The 27,910-nt window shown below is 41.3% G+C and overlaps 1 long non-coding RNA gene across 2 annotated transcripts; it reads left to right on the forward strand.

Annotated features, from left to right (window-relative positions):
• The first annotated feature begins 4,926 nt into the window (after positions 1 to 4,926).
• LOC128325802 (uncharacterized) lies at positions 4,927 to 27,910 on the forward strand. 2 transcript variants are annotated; one of them, XR_008307642.1, is made up of 5 exons: positions 4,940 to 5,024; positions 8,445 to 8,589; positions 9,807 to 9,871; positions 27,284 to 27,340; positions 27,579 to 27,910. It is a non-coding gene; the product is annotated as an uncharacterized LOC128325802 (long non-coding RNA). The 2 variants fall into 2 exon arrangements; XR_008307641.1 differs by lacking the exons at positions 8,445 to 8,589; positions 9,807 to 9,871 and having other exon boundaries at positions 4,927 to 5,024.

Consider the following 27,910-nt stretch of genomic DNA (forward strand, 5'->3'; position numbering starts at 1 on the left):
GAAGGAAAAGAGACAGCGCAACGGGGAAATGCTTGACTAACAAGCAGAAGGTTGCTGGTTCGAATCCCCGCTGCTACTATGTCGGGCAGCAGCGATATAGGAAGATGCTGAAAGGCATCATGTCATGCTGCGTGGGAGGAGACAATGGTAAACCCCTCCTGTATATACGCTACCAAAGAAAACAATGGGGCTCTGTGGGTGCCAGGAGTCAAAATCGACTTGACAGCACACTTTACCTTTACCTAATCTTGGTGCAAATAGATTGAATGAGGTGTGTATTCCAGAGGCATATAGTTTAATGAGTGTAAAAACAGCTACAAAGTGTTGATGTAGAGTTCTTTTCAGAAGGAACCACTGCTTCATTTGCAAAGTAGGAAAGCTTCTAATGAAAGTCATGCTGAAAAATGAACTGTATTAGATAGATTGCAAAAGAGAACAAGCTAATTTTGCAAGTGAGTGTGCACAAAAAGACTGCATGAATCTTTGGCATCATAGACTTGGGCACCCAAGCAATGAAGACATTTCAAAATTAGTAAAAGAACAATTGGCAACAAGCCTACAAGTTAAACTGTCCACATCTGAAGTCAAATGCTCTGAATGTGTTAAAGCAAAAGCAACAAAGGGCACATATTCATCAACCACAGAAAGGCATTTGGATTAAATTCACAGCGATATTTGTGGGTGCTTCTCCTTAAAGACACCAGGAAAGAATCTTTATGTCCTGACTTTCATAGAGGATTTTTCTCGCTATATTTACACTTACTTACTCAAAGAGAAAATTGAAGTGTTGCCAAAACTTAAGAATATGTGACTAGAGTAAGCAACAAGTTTGGAAGGAAACCTAAGATTTTGCACACTCATAATGCTGCAGAATATATTGGGAAGGATATTGAGCAATACTGAAAAGAACAAGGAATTAAACATGAGATAAACAATACCTTATACTCAAGAGCAACATGGAATGACAGAAAGAAAGAACAGAACTTTGATTGAAATGAAAAGAATCTTTGATTGAAATGAAAAGAAACTATGCTTCTTGACTCAGGTCTTGAAAACAAATACTGGGGAGGAGCTGTAATGACTGCAGCTTATCTACAGAATAGACTCCCAAATAAAACTAAAGGAGTAACAGGGTATTTGGATCTAAAGCATATGCATATATTCCTAAGGAACTAAGAAAAAAATTAGATTTCAAAATGAAGAAGGAATACTCATAAATTATTCACTGAATAGCAAAAGCTACAGAATATTTGATCTTATCACAGAGACTGTTAAATTGCTCAGTGTTGCATCTTTTGATGAGAGTCAAAAGTCAGATGCCAATGTGATATCTGACTGTGACCTGGATCTTCCAATAAGTGAAAAGGCTGAACAGCAACCACAGCAACAAAGTGAACAAGTAACCATAGACTATGATATAATGGAGTTATGTCTATCTATCTGGGTTAGGCTGTGCATGAAAACCACCCGATCCCAGTAGGGCAGTGCTACCTAGCCCAGCTTTTTAGCCCAGCTTTTAGCCAAGGTTAAGGGAGCGAGTTCTCCTGTAACCCAGGCTTATTCCAGCCTGCTCACATACAGAGACAAGTGCCTATCTCCTGGGGAATACCCCCAATGCACTGTGCTTCACACGTGGTGCATTGTGCGATACCTGGAGGCTGAGCCATGTCCTGGCTCTCCGGCAATGGATCTTGTGGGAGTATGGACGGTGCTCCCATGAACATTTTTCCAATCGTTGGCGGGGAAGGTGAATGAAGTCAAATCTTTCCCCCGCCTGCCCGTCCATCCACTTGCACGGTCGTGTGAATGACATCTCAGTCTAGAAGGGGAGATTGAGACAGAACCAGAGAGTTCCAGTCAAGAATGGGTGACTGAGATGGAACAAGAAGTGAGACTCTCAGAGTTAATAAAGGGATTCCACCTAAAAGATTGTCACTGGCAGCCAGAGAGGCGAAAATGCAAGAACCTACAGGTTGGCACAAAATTGAAGACATGCCAGATTCAGAGACAGAGAAATTGATGCAATAAGGAAAGGAAAAGATTGTATCACATCATTAAACAAAACGTGGAGCTCGGAATTCAAGAATGAGACAATGAGAAGGAAAATGCTGGGATTTTTCAATAGACATTGAAGCTATTCTCACAGGCAGCAGAAACCAGGCTAAGGCAGCCAAGCAAGGTTTCTGCTTCTCGTGTGCATCAATGGGAGCTGTGCAGCTCCTGGAGGCAGCTTGGTGGCAATTCTGCTAATGAAGACCGCCGCCTAACCCAGGTCTGTGTGTCCATGGCTGCTTGTAGTTGTGGTGAACACACTCAGGGAGGTGGGGGGATCCCAGAAATGCACTGTGCACTCATGTGGTGCATTACTGGGGCCTGAGGAGCAGGATACTGCATGGCGGTGCTTCACTTCACCCAACTCCCAGAGTTGCCAAGTGAGGTGCAGGTGGATGGCAGGAGAGCTGCTGCTCGTCTGTACCACCAATCTGCCCTCCCAGAGCCCTGGCTGTGATAGTCTGTGGGGAGATAAGCACTTTCGGGATTCCTTCCCACAAAAGAGGGTGGCTTCATTGTCTCAGTTCCTTATATGATTGTCTGTATTTGAATGTAGCTATGTACTGGCTTGGGGGTGGAGTCACAGGGGTTTTTTTTTTTTTTTGTCTGCTTCCTACTTGCTGACTGGTATTCAAACTGGAGGTTCCCTCAGACACAGTGGGTACAGTCTCTGTTAGTTTGTTGTTATCTTAGCCTATGTTTAAAAAGCTGGCAGTCATCAGTGCTTTCCCCCAAAACTTATTTGCCAAACATGCATCTTGCAACATGCATCTGGCCATTTCTAGTAAATAGCAATATTTCCTCTCTGCCACACCATTCAATTCTGGTGTGTATGGGGGCATAGGCTCATGTTTAATCATGTTTAATCTTCAGGAATGCTTTCATGTCCTTTGACATGTACTTGCCTCCATTATCCAACCTTAATCTCTGAGGCTTTCTTCCAAATTTGTTACTGACCAGTGCAACATACTCTTTAAACTTCTGAAACACTTGACTCTTCTCTCAGAGTATAAACATAAGGAGAATGTAACAATTAAAACCTCTGCTTTCTTCTAATGGACCTCAAACATCACTGTGAATCAACTGTAGGGAGAGCTGTGACTCTTTCTCCTCTCTTTTATGAAAGGTAGGCTTCACAGCTTTAGCACGAAGGCAACAGTCGCATCTGGATGCAGTCTCTCTGCACGGCTGTACTTTAAAGTCTTTAAGGAATTACCTATTCTCAAGCTCATGAATTGCTTTAATATTAGAATGAGCAAGGAGATGGTGCCAAAGTAGGTCACATGACTTGTGGTTGTACCCTCTTGCTAGATTTGCTATTTCATTTATGGAGTCCACTTCAAACAATCCACTCTCTTTTAGAGTTGCTGTCACAATCTAATCATTTCCATTTGTAATATAACAATGCTGGTCTTTGAATTAAACTCTGTATCCTTTTTCAACTCATATTTCACAGAAATCAAATTATTCTCCAATGATGTCACAGATAATTCATCCTTAATAGTAACAGTCACATTGTCCATCTGGTTACAATGCACTATTGCAACACCTCTCCACTCAGCAGAAAGGGATCTGCCATTTGGAAGATAAATCGGGACTTTGTAATCCTTATCAGATTCTGTAAAAAGTTTAACATCTTTCAAAAGATTCTCTGTTGCTCCGGAGTCGATGCAGAATACATTTTTAATTGGTATCAATCATGGTATTATAACTTTTAAGCTTGTGTATGCCCTCTATGTACTTCAGTTTATGAGAATCTCTTGCTGATATGAGGAATCTTAACCTTCTCTACCTCTCCTTTTGTCTTGTTTCTGCCAGCACCAGCTTTCCTGTGTTTATCAGTGCAATTAGCATATAAATGGTCTTCACCTATACACTGAAAACACCTTGGTTCTTCTGTGTTCTCTGAGTGAGATGGTGCGACATGATCTCTCTAGGAGGAGAATAATTTGCTTTCTATGAAAAAGTTCAGCCAAACGCCCAGAGATGTATTTTAAGTTTAATGATACATCTGAAACTTCAGTCGCCAATTTCAAAGCTTGATAACTTTCAGGGAATGAGTTTAGAATGAATCCCACAATTGCAGCCTCACTGAGGTTTGTACCCAAGTCTTTAAGATGTTTTCCCAGATCCTGGATTTGGCTTATGTGTTCAGTGGGATTTTATCTCTCATATAGCTTCAAGTTGCAGAGCTTTTTTAATGAGAAAGATTGTATCACTGGGGCTACTGTGATTATAAAGCTCATCCAGCCTTTTCCAAACTTCACTGGCCATTTCCACACCCATAAAAATGAGTATTTTTTATTTACATGCATCCCAAGGATTCCAAGAGTGTTCTTGTTTTGAGAATCCCAAAGCTTTCTTGCATCAGCCTGTTGCTCACTGGGTATCTGTGTTCTCCAGAACATTGTTGAGTCCTTGGCTCAGATTTTATCTGAATTGACTAGTCACTGTAGTTTGATCCATCCAGCTTGTGAATGCTGAGGCTAATCTGGCTGGAATCCATGCTGTCTCTTTGTTACTGTAGCTATGCCTTTATCAATCCTGATATAAAATTTGAGTCCCAAAAATGCTGTTAGGGGCTGGGCCAGGGGCGTAACTACCATTAGGCAGGGGGAGGCAGTCGTCTCGGGGCCCCCACTGCCTTGAGGGGCCCCCCAGAGACACCTCACATGACTCCCCATTGCCCCCTGCCCAGCCCCAAGACCCTTCAGCCACTTGCCCTGTTTGCCCTCTCTCCTGCTTGTCGTCCTGGTTGGCAATCAAAGCAGCAGGCAAGCTGCTTTTCTCCCCGCCTCTCAGCTGATCAGCGGGTGGGCGGGGCTTCCAGGGAGGCCTCCGTGTAGGCCTCAGTAAAGCCTGAATTCGAGTAGGCTGGCAAGCCCCAGGAAGAAGGCTGGCAGTCAGAGTGGCCACTACAGTTCTCTGCAGCAGACCCTCTTTCCCAGGCCAGACAGCTCAGCCTTTGCCAGGTAGAATGTGAATTCCTTTATGTGGTTACACCCCCCCCACCCCCTATAGGTAGGGATCTGCTTGCCATAGGGCTTTGATGGGGGGTGGGGAGACTGAGAAGTCTCTGAGTATTTAATTTAAAACTGATTGGAAAAATAGCTGGCTTAAAAAAACCCCTCTAAAAAGTCCTATAAGTGGCTTGTTTCATGGCAGGAAATTACAAAAACTTCTGGAACAAATTTATTTATGTATTAATTAATTCATTAATTAATTCATTAATTAATTCATAAATACACTTATGTTCAAGTTGTTTTGCAACCCAGGTCTGAGTGAGAACTGTGACGCATGTGTTGTGCTTTTATATTTTTCCCCCTTAGGGTAAATCTGGCCAACATGTGAATGCAGCACCTCCATTCCAGAGGAGATGTGTGTTAAAGGGCTTTAAAAGCCTCTTGTGAAAAACCTCCTGGAATCAAACTTTACTGAATTTGTTCAGAATTCTGAGAAAACAAACACAGGCTCACCCTGCATGGTTGAAAGTCTCCTTTTCTAATCTGCAGCAAGGAGCCCTTTTTAATAATTAGTGTTTCTAGTGTGTTCTAGGCATTAAAAGTAGCACAAATATATAGTATTCAATGTATATCACTATATATTGTGAAGTGTGTGTGTGTGTATTCAGTGAAATGTATTTCTTGGCAGCATACTTATTTTGAAATATCAGACTTAAATCCTTGGAAGCCTGGGGTGTGTGGAGGCCCTGGACTTTGGGGGGGGGGCATTTTAAAATCTCTTCTCAGGGCCCACTCCAACCTTGCTATGTCCCTGAGCGCATTCGGCTCCGCTCTTAGAGCTCTTCTTCGAAAACGGAGCACAGTGCAGAGAGCTTCACCATTGAAAAGGGAGCTGCATCTGCTGTCCACAGAGCCACCACCGGGTATTGCTGGCAGACTGGAAGTCGCTTAGATGAACTTCAAGCTCAAATCCTTGGTTTTGCAAATACACCATATGAAAAAGGAATTTTTGACTTGGAAATAGTTGTGTCTGAAAGGTATCCATTTGAGCCTCCAAAGATGCGCTTCCTGACTCCTTTTAAAAAAGGTTTTACTTCCATATAATTCTTCTCTTCTCATTTGCTCAATTTTGTACATCTGTTTTTTGTATGTTTTGAATGAGGACAGAAATGTGAGAATAAAAGCCCCCTGCTTACTGGGCAAAGAGGCACCTTTTTCTCTTTGTAAACCGCCCTGAGCCATTTTTGGAAGGGCGGTATAGAAATCGAATTATTATTATTATTATTATTATTATTATTATTATTATTATTATTATTATTAAAAAATTTCTCGGCAGGGGGAGCATTTAAGAATCTTGTCTCAGGGCCCACTCCAACCTAGTTACGCCCCTGGGCTGGGCCTGTAACCCTGTAGTGGGGTAATTTCATATATAGCAGAGTATTTCAGGAGCTAACTCACTCCCATTACAGACGAAGTTAACAGAGTCTCAGGGTCAACAGCTTGTAAATTATAAACATGGAGATTCATGTAAAGCTAAACTAATCTGCTTTATTCAGAACTTCATGATGGTAGGAAAAGACCTATATCTGACCACTAGCTAGGGATGTCAAACTGTGGCCCTCCAGCTGTTTTTGGACTACAACTCCCATAATCCCCAGCCACAGTGGCCAATAGCCAGGGATGATGGGCGTTGTAGGCCAACATCTGCAGAAGGGCCACAGTTTGACATCCCTGACCATGGTGGTCAGAGAGAGACCTATAGAAGTATGGTGCTCAGAGAGCTAGAAGCATTCAGTGGTGGGGGGAGGATGACAAGGACCATGAAGTCACTCCCAGGAAATTCCTGAATACATTCTATCAATCGAAGGGTCACAGAGGCAGAGATAAACAGGAACGAGAAGGAGACCCTAACTATCTATCTCTGTTCCCAATGCCCCAGTGGCCATTAGGGTTACAGGTGCAAAAGGTTGATGCCATCTGGAGCTGGATCTCCAACAAAAGGCAAACCCACCTTGAACTCCCCTCCCCCCGCAATACTTCCCTTAGGGCTATTTGAAGCACCACCTTCTCCATCAGCTATACATAATAATAGAAAACAAATATATCAAATTGAATTGCTCCTCTGTTAAACAGTATGTGTCAGTTTTAATTTTATATTCATTTTAGCATTTTAACCTTTTGGTTTGCCAGTTTGCTTTTCTTGCCAAATCTTTCCTAAAGCCTCTCATGCATTTTCCTCCCCACAGTTTTCAAAATTTAGAATCAATAGTGTACTCTTACAGAGCCTGAAGACAATTTACAGAAGTCTTTTTAAAGCTGTTAATGTTTTTATCAATGCAAATAAATAATTCAATATTAGCAAACACTGAGCAAGCTGGCTGAAGGCCTCATTTTATCTCTTGCCCTGGTTCTGAACTGAGCTGGTTCTGTCTCAGTTCTGTCAACAAGTCTTTACATGACAGATAGATAGATATGTAAATAGAGATCGTAAGTTTTGTTTTATTTGGAAGCACTAGCACAGTGTTGTGTTGGGGGGAGGAAATTAGTAGTGGTTGAGCCTATGATGGTTTTAGTAACTGTAATAAGAGAAACAAAGGCCAGTATATTTCCCTTCTTTTGCTGTATTATTAGGAGTATTCCCCCGGCTGACATAAGTCATATCCTTACACTTTAAACAAACATAAGCATATTTCTTATCTTATAAAGGGATTTTTGCTAGCGTTCTTTTGATGGTTTGAAGTTTGTCCAGTAGTGTGTCTGGCATAAACCCAGGGGGTTCTGCACAAAACAAACTACAGTACTATGGGAATGTGGCTTCTGAAGAATTTAGAGATGTATTTATCCTGTTTCCCTTGACTTTCTCTGAGCTTTTATAAAGTGAATTTGTTCAAAAAGCCTTTCATAGAATTGGATGTCTCAACAGACCCCTGCTATGCAGTAATGGCTTTTGAAAGTACCAAGATGCCGTCTGCAATTACACAGTCTAATATGACCCAATTCCATCAACTTATTTAACCTTATTTAAACATTTGAATGCTTTTTATGTGTGGAAAGCAACTTGACATGTGACTTCTGAAACTGATACTTTGAGCACTCATAGATAAGTTTCTTATTTGATTTTGACATGTGGAATGTTAATATCATGTATTTGCTATAATATTGCTGGGCACATATGGCAGAGAAAAAATGAATGACTCCTTGTGGACCACTTCAGCTTCCTGGTCACTGCTCTATCATGTACAGTCCCCAGGGTCCTGATGCACCACTATTCTGTTGCTAGAAAACCTCTGCGAATTGAAGAGCTCCTCTTCTCAACTGCTCATTTCTTTACTGTCAGAACAATCCTCTTTTATATTGAAAATTGGTCTTCTCTGAGGCTTAAATATTGTTTTATACTCTATGCTTCCTATATTCCAAATGAAAATGAAGATTTATGATACCCTAGAGACATCTCTTGGTTGCAGCCCTTCAAAGAAAAATGTTCCTTTAGGGACAGTGTTGATATCCTTGCAGTGCACCAGGAATTTATTATGAAGTATAAACTGTCCAAGAAAATAGACAGCAATGAACAGAGGTAAGAAAGCACCACTGTCACCACATTCAGTTTTAATGTGGGCTTATGAATATTTATGGCATTTTTGAAAATTATAATTTGTTTGTATGAGACAGCTTTCAGTGACTCTGTTCTTAGTCAAAATCAAACTCCTCTGACTATCTTAAGCTTTGTCTTTCCAGAAAGTTGTTAAACAATCTCCAGGGTGTAAATTTCTTGTCTTGTAAAGCAGAAGGTTGCTTTTTTATTTAGAAAAATATAAAGCAGTAATAAACGGCCCAATGTACAATACAGTTTTTGGCACTAATGTAAACGAACTGAGGGCTAAAGTCCTCAAATTGCTCCTTCGGAGCAGTTGTATTGACTTCAATGGAACTTTTAGGAAAATGATGTGAGGATGGTAGCATAATATGCATTACTAGCTGACCCAGTGCAGAGCATATGCACCCATAGTTCTCCATGTCTCTCCCCACCACACACACACCCTGCAACCTATCAGGCTCCCTGCCCCGTCTTCATTTCATCTCCATCCCTTCTTCCCCCATTCCTTCAACCACTTAGTTCTCCTCCATCCCTTCAGCCAGTTGGTTCTCCCCCCCATCCCTTCAGCCAGTTCGTTCTGCCCCTCCAACATCCCTTCAGCCAGTTTGTTCTCCTTCCTTCCACATCCCTTCAGCCAGTTCTGCTGCCACCACCACTTTCTCTCGGCCAGCCTCCCCAACACATCCCTTCAGCTTGTTCATTCTCCCCCACATCCCTTCAGCCAGATCATTCTCCCCCCAACATTCCATCAGCAAATTCATTCTTCCCCTCCAACATCCAATCAGCCAGTTTGTTCTCCCTCCCTCCACATCCCTTCAGCCAGTTCTGCCGCCACCACCACTTTCTCTTGGCCAGCCTGCCACTGCTTTCTGGCATTCCACTTCCTCTCTCAGCAGCTTCTTGCGAACTCTTGCATGAGCTGCCACACACAGCATTAGTCATGGGCATGCCTTAGAGATTTATATATATCGATGATATTGTGTGCCTTTATCTCTGGTTGCCAAGATAGCTCCATAGTAAATATAAAAAGTCTGATCAGGAGTGTTTTTCTCTGGTATATGCTGAATACAGAGTTACATAACTGGATCTCAGTGTCTTCATCTGAAGCTTCAGTTTAGATTTTATGATTTTCTAATGGATAGTCAACAGCCCTCAGGTTTTCTTTTCTTTCTTTCTTTTTTTAAATACCCCACCAGGATGGAACTAAAGCTGGCAGACCCAGAAGAAAAATGACTCATTCAGATTTTAATGAACAAATCTGGTAGGCATAAGTAGCATGGCAACACTAAGAAGAATTGGACACCGAAATGTAATGTTTGGGAAAGATTACGAAAGGCATGAATATGGCAAACATCATAGGCAGATGGGGCATTCTGATGACATACTTGTCAAGATTGGCTGACTGACAAATAAAACCAATCTGCTGTGACTGGGTCAGATCAGCTAACATTCTTTCACCAAGGCGTTTTTCACAGAGCAGGCTTTACTGCAAGTTTACTGTGAGGCTTTACTGCAATTTGAATTTGACCCCAAAAACCAATGCAAAAAGTGGATTTTTAAAATCTTGAATATAAATCGGGCTACACTCTAAAGTGCACTGAAAACCCAAATCATGTGTGAAGTGCTGCTCGATATCTCATAGATAGGGATGTGCATGAATTGATTTTTTTCAATTTGATTTGTACCCGAATCAAATAACCCCTGATTTGTTTTGGGTCCAAATCTGCCACACACATTTGATTTGGATTCAATTTAATTTGGATCAATTTGGAACATGTATAAAGGTTCTAGGGGCACCACATTTGGTTGGTGGGTAGGTCCCCATGGGTGCCAACTACCACCCAAATTTCAAGGCAGTGCGACACTTGGTTGATTTTTAATGATTTTAGTTAGTTTTTACTGATTTTGTATATTTCTGCCATAGGAAATAATGGGAATTCAAAGTTGTCCTATCCTAACTGCAACATGAGTCCCCAGCTTTAATTTTTTAAAAGAAGGCTAAGCTCTAGTCCTTGTGGAAGTGGAATTATGGAGCAAAATGTGCGGTCACATTTTTCAAGTGCTTGGATTCTTTGGTGTATAATAACTTTTCCTCATAATGAATCCCTACGCGGATTCATTATACTCTTCCATTTCTTCTGTTCATTGTGACTGTCATTGGACAGTGCCAACTGTCAACTGCCTTGTGTTAATCCACACACACACACTGGGGTACTCAGTTTACTTTTTAGGAATTTTTGAAGTGTTTAGATTCTTTGGTGTCTTCAATACACACCTTCACTTCTTCTGTTCATTTTAAGCTCACTGATTTGTGGGTGGGTGTGGGAAATTAGTGGCATCCCATGTGCCTACTACCCCACCCCCCACCCGCAAGCCACTGGGTACTCAGTTTATATTTTAGGAATTTTGAGGTGTTTAGACTCTTTGGTGTGTAATGAATCCTCATAAGGATTCATTATGAGAAAATGTTATTAGTCACCATAGAGTCTAATTACTTGAAAAAAATCCTAGAACATAAGCTGAGTAGTATCCCACTGCCTTGCAGGTGGGAGGGGGGTGTAGTTGGCACATGGCAGTTGACAGTTGGCACTGTCCAAAGACAATAAAAATGAATAGACGAAATGGTGTGTAATGAATCCTCATAGGGATTCACTGAGCAAAAGTTATTATACACCAAAGAATCCAAACATTTGAAAAATAGTGCTCCATAACTCCACTTTTACAAGGGCTAGAGCTTAGCTTTTTTTAACAAATGAAAGCTGGGAATCTGGGAGAATTAATAGGAGGACTCAAATTCTTGAATTGATTTGAATCAAGTATGGCACAATTTGATTTGGACCTGAATTTAGATAATGGACAACAGGGGCGATTTGTTCTGTCTCCTAATTGCCCGAATCAGCTTGATTCAGGTACAAATTGATTTGTACCCACATCAGTTTGCACATTCCTACTTATAGGGATTTCGGGGTAAATCTGGCTGATATGTGAATGCACACCTTCCATTCTGAAGGAGATGCGAGCTAAAAGCCCTGTGTGAAAAATGCCCAGTAGAACTGACAGAGAGGTGATTTTGTACTATATATAAGGGTCTTCTTTGGAATGTGGGATATAAATCTGAAAATAAATAGATATGTAAATAAGTATATATTTGTGGCTGATTGTATCCCTGTTTGTGGAGCTAACAATAATTTACTTCAAAATAAATAAAGCTCTGCTAAAATAGACCAAACTATAGCTAATACCTAATAAATGAAAAAATTAGGATTATTCAGTGTTTCAGAAAATTACTCAGACTTTGGTGAGGGCCCATAGTAAGGGTTGACTCTGCAATGCTTTCCCAGTGGCCATCCGCTTCTCCGTCTCAATAATAGTTTTTAGAAAGTGTGTGAAATCTTGGCTTTTTACCCATGCTTTTATATGACTGTTCTAATTGCTGCTGCTTTGTATCTTTTATGGTTATATTGTGCTTGTTTTTAAATCTTCTAATAAGATCTCTATTTTTATGTTTTAGCTGATATTTTAATTGGTTTTTTTTAAAAAAAAAAAGTCTTGTTTTAACTTTTGTGTGAGCTGCTTTGGGATTGTTTCAATGAAAGGTGCTATAGATATTTAACAATAAATAAAATAAAATAATAAATAAAATAAATTTACATTCAACAATAACCATATGAACAGTGCTGAGAAACATGCTCTGTGGGACAGCTGTTCCACACAGTGGCTTGTTGTGGAGTAGAGCTGCTTGCCAAATGGATGGAAATGATAGCACACTCTTTGCGTTGTTGCCAGACTTTTCTGGCAATGCAGGCACACTCCTAAGAACAGAGGCCATCCATGTTGTAAGGCACCATTCCCACTACAGCCACCACATGGTGACTGTTTCAGGTGGCCTCCATATACTAATCATAGCGATAATCTGAATTTATACTGAAAATAACAACCAATATGTGACTGAAGGCTTATTTTTTTCCCTGTCAAGGGAGTCATATTAATTATATTTCATAGCATGTCTGTCTTCCATTTGCCTGTCATTGAGAAATAAAACACTCATACTATATGGAAAGTGAGGCTTAATAGTCTAGGGCTGTTACAGTAATTTTTCCTACTGTGGGAATTGGTGAGGTCATAGATTCACGATTCTGTTGATCCAACATGGACAGGGATACATGAAACGTTTTCAATTGTTCTCTATATTTGAAACATCAACAAAAGCATCTTGAAGGAACAGAGCTATAGTCAGAGGGAATAGATCATTACACAGCATTTTGTCCTTGTCCTCTGTATGCACCAGTTTTGCATTTTTCTAAATGACATCCCCCCTCCCCAAAGTTGAATTCAGAGCAGATTTCAGGTTTCCTCCCAAAACACAAACATCTGAAATTTTTCAGGGAAAGCCTCATAATTTTCTATTTAAAAAAATAAAATTCCTCAGGGATTTTCTGCACACTCCTGTCATATTATTATGCTGTTATTATTATTAAGAGTGCATATATACCACTTTTAAACAAAAAGTTCACAAAGCAGTTTAGCAAATCTAGCAAGAGGAATAGGAAAGAATGAGAAAATGGTTTGCTGTCTCAAAGGGGCTCACAGTCCAAACAAAAGATCTTCAGTCATCTCATGGTCTTCATTCTTCAGTTCTAATGGTCTTCAGTCACTTGGTGAAACCTGAGATTTGCCACATTCTGAAGGAATGTTTGCCTTTGAGTGGATCGTCTAGATCTAAGAATTCTGTGCTTTCTACCTGTCTGGTAGAAGGGAAAGGGGGCAATTAAAATGCAATTAATTATCTGTAGTTCATTTCATTTTTCTTCATCCTGCTTTTAATTTTTACTAGCATTCCAAAGCGGCTTACAACAAAAATAGAAGTGTAGCATAGGCCATAATCAAGAATTACTGGAGATGTAACTTTACTCCAAAGTCTGTTTGAGGCACAGATTAGACAGTAACACTGTGTACCTGTTTCAGAAGCCACACTGCTATACTTTTAAACAGCAGCTCTCAGACAAAGCATTGGAAATATTTTTTTCCCAGAAGTATTCTTTTAATTTAACTACATGATCACGAATTATATATTCTGTGTTTGAAGAATTCATATATCATAAAAGTAGTGCAACAGCAGCTCCTGTGATGCACCTATCTAGGACCAATATTTATTTATTTATTTATTTATTTATTTATTTGATTTCTATACCGCCCTTCCATAAATGGCTCTGGGCGGTTTACACAGAGAAATAACAAATAAACAAGAAAAACAAAATGGATCCCTGTCCCCAAAGGGCTCATCACAATCTAAAAAGAAACATAAGATAGACACCAGCAAAAGTCACTGGAGGTACTGTGCTGGGGGTGGATAGGGCCAGTTACTCTCCCCCTGCTAAATAAAGAGAATCACCACGGTAAAAGGTGCCTCTTTGCCAAGTTAGCAGGGGTTATGACCATGTTAATGCTTCCAAAGAGTTAATGTGTGTCTCTGGCAGTAATTTGCATTGCTGCACAGATCTGGAAAGGGATTAATTGAGGCTAAATGGTGTAACAAAGCATGAGTAACACAAGCTGACATAACATGTCCATATATTAGTGGTCTGCTTTTTTAAAAAAATGAAGTGAGATTTCAATCTACTATATTTGTATTTGAACAGAATTTGTTGGCACTTAAAAGTGATAATATAAAATCTATACCAAGCATTTGAAGATATTTAGATGAAGAAACTTGTAACTAAAGGACTGGTTTTAAAGCCAGGAAACACATGATCTTTGTAGGGAAAAGCAATCAGCTCAAGCTAATTGTTTAAAGCCAAATGTTGCATGTTGACTTTAAAGGAACTGAAATCTGTAACAAACTGTTCATGCTCCAGTACTTGAATTAATTGTAGAAAACCTCCTGCTTAAACTAATATTCAGGAGGAGTAGAATTCAGGGCAGAGTGAAGTCAAATCTATTCATCCCTGATGTTAAGAGGCAAGCTTCGGCTGATACGCCAGCTGCCTCCATTTCTCAGAATGACCTCAGAACAGTAGTACATCTGCTGGTCACCTCCAGACTTGACTACTGCAATGCGCTCTGTGTGGGGCTGCCTTTGTACGTAGTCCTGAAACTGCAGTTAGACCAGAATGCAGCATCCAGGTTGGTCTCTGAGTCATCTTGGAGAGACCATATCACTCCTATCTTAAAAGATCTACCCTGGCTGCCGATAAGTTTCCGGGGAAAGTACAAGGTTTTGGTTATAACATATATAAGCCCTAGACAGCTTGGGCCCTGGGTATTTAAGAGAACTTTTTTTTTTGCTATGAACCACACCACCCACTGAGATCATCTGGAGAGGTTTGTCTGCAGTTGCCCCCATCTCGTCTGGTGGCTATTCAGGGATGGGCCTTCTCCATTGCTGCCCCCGAGGCTTTGGAACACACTTTCTGCTGAAATAAGAGCCTCCCCATCTCTTACAACTTTTTAAAAGGCAGTCAAGAGGCATTTGTTCACCCAGGCTTTTAATTAGATATTGTTTTAATTGTGTTTTAATAGTTTTAACATTTTAAATTTTAATTGTTGAAATGTTTGATTGTTTTAAACTTTAAATTTAATTGTTGAAATGTTTATTGGTTGTTTTTATTGTTTTGTTGTAAACTGCCCAGAGAACCTGTGTTTTGGGCAGTATAAAAATGTTTCAAATAAATAAATAGGCAAAAGCCTTGCAATTCTGCCCACATGTCTAGCACCTCATCCCAGATGTGCAAGGACCTATACATTTGCAAAAGTGGAAGATTGCTTGAAGCTGTAAGTCAGCTTGTACCCAAGTATAAGTTGACTGAACAGTAGATTGGACAGTCCATCCTGTAAGATCATATTATATTATTTATATAGGGGTGTGCATGGAACCACTAGGGGAGGTTCAGTTTGAGTTTGAACTGAACTCGAACAAAACCTCCTGGTCTGCAAGCCAGTTTGTTTGAACTGTCAGCAGTCCAGTCCAAGTGGTCAAACAAGATCAAAACAATTTGAACTGGCTTGGATGCTTGTAAAGGAGAATCTAGTAAAGATTCCTATTTACAAGCATTGGAAGGGGGGGTCAAAAAGGGTGGACGGGGCAGGCAGGAGGTTACCTTATGCTCAGCAGCAATGGTGGTGCAGCTCCTCAGCAGCAGTGGGGAAGCAGTGGCTGCCCTAGGTCCCGCTGGCACCCACCCATCAGCCTAGGCTAATGGGAGGCAGCACCGGTGGGGCCTAGGGGAGCCACCACTGCCCCGCCACAGAGGAGCGTTACACTGCAGTGGTGCATAAGGTAACTTTCCACCCACCCCGTGCATCCTTTTTCAAACTACCCCACCCCAATGCTTGTGAAGCTGAATCTTCACTGGATTCCCCTCTACAAGCATCCATACTTGCTGAACCAGGCTGAAATGGTTCAATCCAAGCCAGGCCCAGTTAAGCTTGAACTCAGACCAGCCCCCTTTTTGGAACATTGATTTGAGCTTGAATCAGTTGAACCAGGGTGGTTTGACTCGAACCCGGTTTGAGCTTGTACTGGTTCATACACCCCTAGACTGTAAAGCAGTTACAGGGATTTTCACTTGGCAAAGCAACAAAGCCGTATTTATTTTAATTGGCTGAGTACTTTTCTATTACTTGTTGGGCTCTCTTGACCACATTATATTTCATAATGTTTCCTAAATTTCAAATCAACTATTTCACTATCAAGATAGAACATTAAATCAGTGATGGATGATAAACAAATGAGATCTAGTAGCTGAAATTCAGCCTGTACCTTCAGTGTCAGGTTCAATCATTACTGTAATGCTTACAAGAAGCAGGCTCCAAATGTTTTTCTCAGAGCCTCAATCATTTCCAGGGCTTCTTTTTATTTGTTTCTTTGTTTTGGGCTTATTCAGGCCCACCCTTGTTTGTTTCTGGACATTATTTGGGGGCTGACTTGTGGACATTTTATCAATGTCATTTGAAATCCTGGGCATTCAGAGTTCCAATATTCAAGGATAAAGTGTCCCCAGATTCAGCTCTGCTCTTTTCAGACAAATGCTGAACACAGTCCACATCAGTCCTGGGGAGCATGGCTAGCCATTATACTCCATTCATCATCTGCACTGTACCCAGTTTCAGAAGTGAGCTGCTTCTTCAAGCATAACCTGACTCACTTATAAAGGAAAGGATAGATTGTGCTGTTGAGTTTGTGTTGACTCCTGGCAAGCACAGAGCAGCCATGTGGTTTTCTTGGTAGAACTAGTAATTTTAAGCCCATTGAAATAACGGGCACTAGTAGGATTGTATAGATACGTTTGTTAGATCCTACTGAGAGTACTGCCCCACTCTTCCTCCTTCCCCCACACCCCACACTCTTGGACACCCGTGGTGTCCCACGCTTCTTTCTGACGCCAGGAGGAGACAGAGTTAAGTGTAGGCATCAGAGAAGCCGAGTCTGGGGTTTGCAGGCGGCTTTGGCAGCCTCAGGGGGGCTGGTGTGGTTCGGGTGTCAGGCCGGTCCAGGATGGACTTGTGAGTGTCAGAACTGTTCAGGGGCTGCTGCCGGCCTGTGGGGAGTGGAAATGGCGGGGCTTTGCATGGCCGCGCTGGCAGCGGCTGTGGCTCCGCTGGTGGCGGTGGCACTTCTATCAGGCGGAAAAAGAACGGGCGACACCGGGGAAGCAAGGCCAACAACCCCGCTGTACCTGCCGCTGGAGGTGAGCGAGGTGGAGCGGTGATGAGTGTGGGACTTGGCTGGGAGAACATTCTGTGGAGGGCGTCCCTGGGCGCACTTGGCCCTCCTCCACCTTGCGGCCTGGGCCTCCGCCTGCTCTGGCTGAGGCGGCGGCTCTGCTGCCTCCTCAGCCGTTCCAGGTTCTCTGACCGAGGCCGCGGCTCTGCTGCCGCCTCAGCCGGCTTCCCTCGCCGCCTCCTTCCGGGTCATTTGGCTGCTGTGGCTGAGGCCGCGGCTCCGCCGCCACCTCGGCCATTCCGTGTCCTCTGGCCAAGGCTCCTCAGCCACAACGCGTCTTCTGGCCTCGGCCGGCTTCCCCCGCCGCCTCCTCCTCCCACCTGGCTTCAGCGGCTGCCGCTTCTCCTCGGCCGCCGCTTCTCCTCCTCCAACATGGCCGCCTGGTGCCTGCAGCCGTATCTTTCTCGGACATTCTGGGCATGCGCTCCGCTCTGCGCATGCCCAGAACGTCCGAGAAAGACACAGGCACAGAGACACGGGAGCTCACCTAAGCCTTTTATTATAGAGGATACAGGACTGGTTTAACGTTGCCTTTCTTCCACGCACTATGAGAGGATGCCTTTGCCATTGTCACTGAAGTGAGCTTCTGCCTCCAGCACCTTCCTATATTGCTGCTGCCCGATATAGGTGACTACAAATATATATTTACTAGGCACAGTCTGAGAAACACACCTGTGGGGATTTGAACTAACAGCCTCTTGCTCCCTAAGCAAGCTGCCTCCCCGTTGTACCAACATAGCTGATGACTCACTTAGAGGATTAGCCAATTAGGATCCCAGTGAAGCAGTTGAATTTGCAGCACACACAATCATTACTCATCTTGGGTAGGAAAAGAGAACTAATCTTCTCTTCAGTACTTACTTTTCTATGCCAGACTTCCATCAGCCCAGCTCTTCTTTAGTCTTTTCCCAAATCTCCAACAACTGACCAGAGCAGCTTCATCTCCTAAGCAGAAGTGCAAAACAAATATCCACAGACTTTTCCAACATTGTTATTGTGTATCAGCAATCAATATTGTCAAATATTTAATATATTGCTTGGCTACTGTCATATACCCACTGTCAGATATTAAACACTGAAATGAAATATTATTGGGTGCCAAATACAGACAACAAAAATTCATAGACAAGCTGGCAACCTTTCAAAGGTCCAAAGATAATGCTGAGGCAGATTTTATTTGATAGAAAAACTTGTAAAAAAAAGAGAAGAGAATAATATTGAGAGGCATATTCATTGCAGTTCTTGAACACTATTATATCATCAAGTTCTTCTAAGGACCTATGGTCTGCTGTATTCTACACCAATCTTTCTTTAAATATATAGTTCTGTGCAGATATCTGTTAGAAGAGGAATGGGGTCTGGTGATGTCAGAAAAGTTGTAAAGACAGCTGGAAATAGCTATTATATTACTGAAAGCCATTTAAAACCGTTCTGGCATCACTGGCCAATACACTCCTCTTCTCACAGATATTTACACAGCACTATATTGCACTGTTCTTATAGAGAAGATACATTAGATTATTGTTGTTATTGTAATTAAGAATATGTGTATACAAGTTTTCAACAAAAGAGTCTCAAAACATTTATTTATTTATTTATTTATTTATCTAGCTATCTATCTATCTATCATATTTTTATACCACCTGATATGTAAATCTCTAGGCAGTGCACAAATCCCAACATTAAAATCACAGGTTAAAATACATAAAAACATGATAAAAACAATATAAAACAAATTATTATTAAAATTATTAAAATTCTAACTAGAAGCTTGCGAGAACAGGAAAGGGTGTTCCTGAAAACAAACAGAGAAGGAGATGCTTTTATTTCAGCAGGGAGCATATTTGGGGCAGCCACAGAGAAAGCTCGGTCCCGAGTCGCCCCCAGACTTGCTGGTGGCAACCGTAACCGGACATCTCCAGAAGATCATAAAAGGCAGGAGGGTTCATGACAAGGAGGCCCTCTCTTAAATAACCTGGTCTCAAACCATTTAGGGCTTTATAGGTAATAACCAGCACTTCGTATTTCTCCCAGAAACATATCATCAGCCAGTGCAGCTCTTTCAAAACAGGTGTTATATGATCCCTTCATGTTGTCCCAGTGTGGCTGCCGCATTCTGTACCAATTGTAGTTTCTAGACTATGTACAAAGGCAGCCCCACATAGAGTGCATTACAGTAATCAAGTCAGTAGTCAAGTCCACTATTTACATAGTGGTATACATAGAATCAAGAATAAAATGGTTTCCAGTTGTAAAAGGGTTCACAGTCTAAGGAGAAACTCAAGGTAGACACTAGCAACAGTTACTGGGAAACCTTGTGCTGGGGCTAGACTGGGTGGGAAATGAAGGTATTTTGGGTGATGAACAGGCTTAAAGCAGCCTTTGATTCAATCTCCAGGATAAGCCTCTGGGGAAAACTCAGAGACAAGAATATCGATAGGTGCTTACTCTTTCTTATTCAGAAGCTCCACGATAATACCAGTGTAAGAATGAGATGTAATCATCAAGGCTCACTTTTACATTTAATAACCACTAGTAAAGGAGTTAAACAAGGGTGCATTTTGGCACCCTCCCTGTTTAATCTTTACATAAATACCATCTGATCCAAACCTCTCTGATCCAATGCTACATCCCCCAACTATTGAAGGTGCAGCTATCCCAATCCTGCTGTATGCAGATGCTGCTGCTATCATCTCACGAACTCCTGTGGGCCTTAGGAGAGCACTTAGGCTCTTGGACACTTACTGCAAGGACAACCACTTGGTACTTAACTTCCAGAAATCCAAAATGATGGTCTTTGCCAAGCAGCCTACAAGATTTATCTGGCATATAGAAGCCATCGTATAGAGCAGGTCAATAGTTTTAAATATCTGGGTGTGGTTTTTCATGCCATTGGGTCATGGAAGGCCTATGTGGACTACATTGTCCAACAGGCACAAAGAAGTGCTTTAGCAATGTTAAGATTCTTTTGTTCCAAAGGTAAAGTAATCCCTGCAGCGCTAAAGTTATTTGCTGCTAAATCATTGGACCAACTTTTGTATGGCTCACAACTGGGCCCCTACTGTAACTATAGGCCGCTGGAGATAATCCAATCTAAGTTTCTTAGAGCATTATATTAAGAGTATTCAGTATTTATTATATTAGAGTATTCAGGGCCCCTCATGTATCTCCAGTGCAGCACTGAAGTTGGAAACAGGCCTCCAGAGGGTGGAAACATGGATTTTAATCCTCAGTTATTGGCTTAGGATACATTTCTTCCCTCTGGGATTGATCCCTCATGTGTTGGCTGATAGGTTTCAATCCACCTGGACACAAGCACTGATGGGTAAATTGTCATCACTCGGCCTCTCTGCTGAACATTTGTCATTATTAGTCTACAGTCAGGCCAAGGAGATACTCAAACAGAGGGTCTTGGACACTGAACATCAGAACGATTTAAGCTCCATCCCAGAGACCATAAGAGGGTGCCTTGGTTACTTCAACCAGTAACCTGCTAGCTATGTACTGTCCCTCTTTTTACCAAGCCATCACAGGGCTTTCCTCAGAGCAAGATATGATGCCTTACCATCAGCAGTCTTATCAGAAAGGTTTTTAAAAACCCATCTGGTCAGTCAGTTATGCCCCTGTGGCTCAGATGAGGTTGAATCTACCCACCATGTGCTGTTGTTTTGCCTTTTTAATAATGACAGCCGGTGCAGTCTTATTTCTCCCTTGCTATCACGCTTTCCTGGCTGGACTGCTGAATTTTATGCCATACTCTTCCTGGCAGATAAGAAACCTTCTACCGCCTACAAGGCTGCCAAATTTTGTTAAGATCCATCAACAGCTAACCTCTAGTCCTTCCTTTTAGATGTTGTTACATAAGGCTTCTATGTTGGTGTATTCTGTATGATTTACTTCTTATCTGAATGCAGTATGATCTGTTTGTATATATAACTGATTAACGATCATAATAAAGTATTTCACATTTGCATTTCACTTATGCTGGGGCTCGATTGGGACAGTTGTCATTTCCCTGTTAAAGATGAGAAATCCACCTTTTAACAAGATGCCTCTTTTTCCAGTTTGAGTCCCATTTGTGGGACTTTTGACAAAAGGTTAGGGGTTTCCCCAGACCAGCCTATCACCTTCCCTCCATCTGAACGTTCTAATAATACCACACCCACCCAAAGCAGTAAAGCAGCTCATGAGAAGGATAGACAGACTTGTAGACATGTGAAACATTATTACATAAGAATCTAATTTAATCAAATGAATTACTACAAGGTCTTATAAAAGAAACCAGAAGAATATGCAAATTCGGAATGTATGAGTAACTTTGTCATTCCAGTGAAGGGAGGCAAGGGAATCTGCTTTTGCATGTCATTTTGTTTGTGGAATAAGAAACCAAATGGTCTGCTGAAAAATTGGATGAATTCCAGTTGAACAGCCACTATTCAAATTAATAGTGACAGCTCATTCTGAAAAAAGTGGTTATTTTCAAATGATTGATATGAACTCAAAGGGGTGTGAAGAACTACAACATTCATATTGCTCATGAGCTGTTGACAGTTTGGCATTTCTCTAATACAGATTAGAAACAAGTCAGGACATTGCGTTTTGCATTCCCATTAAGCTTAGAGGCCATATTAAATTATTTTTTATTCACACAAATATTCAGTGCCAAAAAAATTGGAATAAAACGACAGTATTTTTATTACACCAATAGAGGTGAAGCTTTTGCTGTGCACAAAGGAGCCTGATATATAATTTCTAGATACACAAAATATTTTTAATGCAGTCTGGTGAATTGGGGGGAGGATTAAAACTAGAAGACTTAATTGCACAGTCCCTCAATTATATACAGTTGAACTTAGATGCTACCATCCTAAATAAAATCACATATAACTGTCCCACTGAAATATATGGGAACTACTTCTCAATAACCATGTTGAACATTGGATAGTTATTCCAACCCACCACACAAGATGTGGTGGGAAAACCCTGTTTGTTTAATGATGTGTCTGCCTATTCATACATAAAGAGTGTGAAAGAGGTTGCAATTAATATCAAAAGAAGTGCATGGAAATGAACCCTGCCCTTGTCTCTTTCTTCACTTCTTCCCATTAAGTGGCACAGGAAGTGGTACCTTTAAGCATGAATAAAGCAGGTCCTTACTTGCTCCTCTGCCACCCTGCTGCTTTTCTGGGGGCCACGCTGCGCTGCTCAGAAGTCCGTGCGTGGCGGCCATGTGCAACCTGCCACTGCGCGCAGGCTGCTGGATGAAGCCCTATGGACTTCTGGGTGAAGCCCACATGGACTTCTGAGCAGCACAGCACTCAGAGAATAGTGGTGGGATAGTGGAGGAGCAGGTAAGGACCTGCTTTACACATGCTTAAAGGTACCGCTCCTCACCCCATCGAAATGATTCAACAGGCCACACTGAATCGATTCATGCACATCCCTACTAACCATGGTCTGTCACCCAAGGCAATTTTCTCACAGTCCAGTTATAAATTTTGCAAGTGAGCAGAACAGGAAGAAAGTGCCTGAAATGATGGTGTGAGATAATCAAGGCAGGGGAGGAGAAGACTTCAATGTCCTCACTTGTGTGTTGCGTTTGATGTAAAAATTAGAACTCTCTAGCTTATTTATCAACAGGAAGGACATGTAAATAACAAATGTGGTTGTTCCTGTCACATCTAGTTGGGTTCTCATTGGTTTCAATAAGACTTAGGCATAGCTGACTTCTCTGGACTCCAATTACTTGCCGTTTACCACTTTGTGAGAACAGAAGCAGTTTTGCTGCCCTATCAAGTAACCTACTTCTAAAGAGAGCTCTTTAAAAATTGTTGTACCTACTGCACCCCACCCCAGATTGGATACAGCCTGTTGTGTTCTGATTTCTGTTTACATATTCTGGATGTATATATTTCCTGTCCCCCTCAAAAGCCCTGCGTATGGTTGCACACATTTTCAATGAGCCCATAGCTTATTTATTAATTTTATTTATTTATGTATCATATTTGTATACTGCCTGATATATACATATCTAGGCGGTGTTAAAAAATGTAAAAACAATATAAAAGTCACAGATTAAAATCTACAAAACACAATTAAAATGGCATAAAACTAAAGCTATTAAAACAAATTATTAAAATTAATTTTAATTAAAAGTCTACAAAAACAGGTGAGTCTTGAGGGTCTTCCTGAAAACAAAGAGAGAAGAAGATGCTCTTATTTCAGTGGGGAGCTTAGGAGGGGACAACATATTTCTTCTTCTTTACTAATTTAAGGTTGTTTAAAAAAACAACCAAAAACTAAAACCCAAATTTATTCCATTATTCATTCATAAAAATCACATTCCCCAGAGTAATAAATGAAATAAATAAATGAATGAATGAATACTGCAGATTCCTTTCAATTTTCACCCATTTTACCCCCATTTGTAGAGGTGGCCCTTCCATGAAGGAGGGAGAAAGGGTGCTTCAGGGATGGGTGTGGTGAGGGGCACAGGATGTGGCAAAATCTGGGTTTCTGGCACCATAGAGACCACCCCACAGTTCACTGCCACTACTTGCCTTGCCCTGCAGGGGCATGCTGTTCATTTCCCCCTTCTCACCCCACTTGAGTGTACCTTTTCATCCCTCCCCACAACCTGAACTAGGAATGCTGCTGCCACCAGTGCCTAGCTAGATCTCATAGTACGAGAGTGCTTATGTCTTGCCACTGCTGCTTTATCAGCATGGCCTAAGAATGCTGATCACCAACTCGCAGACAGGGGACATTGTGTCATCTTTTGCCTCAGACAACAAAATGTATTTAGCCAACCCTGCCCATTTGTTTTCATAATGACAGTGGCAAAGAATGGCGGTGGATTTTAGCCCCTGTTTAAATACTGCATTTCAAGTTTAAAAAGAGTAGCACGACTCTTTTAGAGACTGCCTCCTAGCAGCTACTTTTCCCCACAGTGACTCAGATGTTGCTTTGTTCTGGAGCACTCTAAGAAGAAAGGGGGGGGAAAGGCCACCACAGAAGGCTGCCAAAAGGAGCTTTGCTGATCTTTTAAAATATGGCTTTTAAAAAGTGGGGGGGGGATCACTTGCTCTGCCATGCTATGAATGTTGCCTCAGCAACACCCACTCGCCCAGTATAAAATGAATTGAGAACTCTGAATGGTATATGCCCATCAAATGCATAGAGGCTGACTGTGAAGCAAACAGGTATGCCAGTGTTGGCAGCCGGACTAAGAGACATGGTCCCACTTCTTCTTCCCCATGTTCCTTATGCATGGGGAGTATATACATTATACTTCCCCACTCCTTATACACATGGAGTGGGGGAACAAGTGAATAGCCCGAGATACAGGCTGTATGATGAAGAGATTTCAAGAAAGAGATAAGCTGGTTGAGATAGGGATTCTATAGAGAAGTATAACCCCTGCTAACTGGGCAAAGAGGCACCTTTTACCATGGTGATTCTCTTTATTTAGCAGGGGGAGAATAACTGGCCCTATCCACCCCCAGCACAGTACTTCCAGTGACTGTTGCTGGTGTCTATATTATGTTTTGTTTTAGAATGTGAGCCCTTTGGGGACAGGGAGCCATCATATTTATTTATTCTCTATGTAAACCGCCCTGAGCCATTTTTGGAAGGGTGGTATAGAAATTGAAATAATAATAATAATAATAATAATAATAATAATAAGAATAATAATAATACCTGTCTGGCTGTGTAAACAAGAAATAATAATAATAAGTCTGTGGTGATCCCAGAGAGAACAGCAAGGCACACAGTGCATAATGGGCATCTTCATGAGATAATGCAATACTGTGGGGTGGGAGAGTGAGAGAAATGTTAACAAAGCAGGAAGCAATATGAATTAAATGGATGCATCAAGGAAAGAAGGCAAGAGAGTTTGAATTGTTAAGTTATTTTCAAGTCTAATCCTGATCATTGTTAGGTCACATGCAGGATCAAATAGGGTGGTTCAGACAATATCTCTCATATAGTTAGAATGAGGATGTGCCCACTGCAATGTCATTTGTGACATCGTTTGCACCTCCCCAGTACATCCCTTCATTGCTTGTGGAGGCTGTTCACCCAAATGGCCAGTCTACACATGCTCCAAATGCTACTTTAAATGAATTCATCCATTTGTATGAATGAAGCAATAAAGGAACATGCCAGGAGAGTGCTGGGATTTTGCAGACACTGCCATAAAAAGCACTTCTTTTTTTTTAACTGTGTGGACTGGGGAAATATAATTTGAACTGGTCCCTTGTGCATAAAAATGTGGCTTGCTTTTTCTCTTCACTCTATGCACTTCAGACCCATCCAAATGATTCATCTCATAGGGTTTCGGCACTGTCAAATGTGTCAATTTTTCCCTCATATTTAATGATATTTTCTCAATCCGATTTCTTATTTACCAAAGAGCTAGAACTGGTTGCAGTCAATCAAATGTCTTTGCTTTACAATCTTTTGATATTGACCCATGATGCTTTCACTCAGAAAAAGTAAATGAGGGTGGGTGGCCTGTGGGAAGATGAATGATTCTACTACTTCACTACTAGAGGGGCAAATATAAGGAGTACAGTTCTGAAAGTGTTTACACAAGAGTGTCATCAAACTTTGAAGTCACTGTGACCCCAGTGCCAGCAGAACTGCATTGATTACAGTCAAGGTTTTTTTTAATTGCTTTCTAGGAACAATGTATACATTTCTATACCTAAACAAAACTATGAAGCTTGAATGATACAATGAATATAAGGACGATGATTGAAGCCTTAGCAAAAGAAAAAAAAACCGTGGAATTAAGCCAGCCCCATTGTGGGCACTGCATCCCTATCCACAGGATCCCCATAGATTCAAGGGTTGCCTATTTCACCTCTCCTCCTTCAGCTTGTATACATGGAAAATGGACATGTGTGCACCAAGGCATTAAAGAGAATAGAAACAATAACAACAAACAAATAAATATTTATATACCTTTTTTTTTAACAAAGGTTCCCAAAGCAGTTTACAAAGAGAAAACAATAATATATTAATAAGATGGATCCCTGTCCCCAAATGGCTCACAGTCTAAAAAGAAACATAAGGTAGACATCAGTAGCAGCCACCGGAGGGATGCTGTGCTGGGGCTAGATAGGGCCAGTTGCTCTCCCCCTCTAAATATAACACAGTCTCCTCTTTAAAAGGTGCCTCTTTGCTCCGTTAGCAGGGGGCCATCCAAATGATTGGATGTGCTACTGCAGGAATACTCCATAGGTGCTAATGGGTACATATCTGACGGCTTTGCCTTACATATCAGGTGCAGCAGAAAGTCATGCCACTCCTAATATCTCCATCCAGTCCTCCCTGTCTGTATAGTTTCTCATGTTCCAGAATTTGGTTGGAGATGGCAGGTGTGCACAAATCACCCATTGTGCATACTGCCATGTTGTGTTCCTGAGTAAGCATGCATGCTGGGACAAGGGGATAAGAGTTCCATTGATCCCTGTGGGAATACAACTGTGGAATCTGTGATGGTAGCTGGGTTTTACAATTGCTCGTTCCCCACCTCAGAAGACTCCAGAAGCACTTTTGTGCCCATCCTTCATTTCCCCAGACATAGGGCAGAGTCCCCTCCTCTCCCAAGTGCGCTACTGTGCTTGTCATGAACCATCTCTTCCCAAGATCGAATAAACTCATTTTTAAACAAATAAAGAGTAAAAGCATATATCAACTTCTCCCCCAGACCACAAAGCACACAAGCCCCCACTTTACAGCTTCCTGCTGGTGCAAGGCACTGTGAAAGAGGAAGATGAACAGGAGGAAGAACAGAGCAGGAGGAAGAGCAGAACAGTAATAGGAAGGAAGATACGACTATCCATTTATATATATAATATTTTTTACCCAAAAAGTCTAGATGCTCAGCAGCTTTCTGCTTGTCTCTTTGGGACCAATGTTTGCTATTCTTTCTAATTCCAGATCCAAACACAGCAAGGGCTGGAACTTTCACCTAAATGGAGGAAGACCAAAACAGCAGTAAGTGGCTTATTTTTAAGTTGACAAAAATCTCATTAAACTCCTGATCAACCATTAGCAGAAGTTTTCTAAGGCCACTGACAATGCCATGTCCCAGTCCAGAGTAACATGTGCTACTGCAAGAATACTCCCTAGGTGCTAATGGATATGTATCTCACATTTTAGAATCTTTGACTTACAAATCACATGCAGCAGATTACAGCCACAAGGGAAATAAACCCTTTTTCTTCCATTCCAGGGGAGGAGACAGCTAGTCATCTACTTCTTTTGAAGCTAGGCTGCAGATACTATGGGCAGAAAATCTGCAGATAAAGTAGGATATAGACTGCATCAAGGCTGCCCTGAAAAATTACTAGCAAGATAGAAGAAGAAGAGCATGGGAGCTGGAGAACAACTTGTATTGTTTAGAAAAAGTCATTTGTTAATAGTTATTTCAAAAATTAGAAGTAATATTATATACTCTCTATATTTTTAAACTGAGAACAAAACTGCAGATTTGTTAAAATAAGGTTTAGTTCTTTCAGCTGTGATATTTTATTTTGTATAAATGTGTATTTTTTATAAACAGCA

The sequence above is a fragment of the Hemicordylus capensis genome, chromosome 5 (assembly GCF_027244095.1).
Source record: "Hemicordylus capensis ecotype Gifberg chromosome 5, rHemCap1.1.pri, whole genome shotgun sequence".
In the NCBI taxonomy this organism is placed as follows: domain Eukaryota; kingdom Metazoa; phylum Chordata; class Lepidosauria; order Squamata; family Cordylidae; genus Hemicordylus; species Hemicordylus capensis.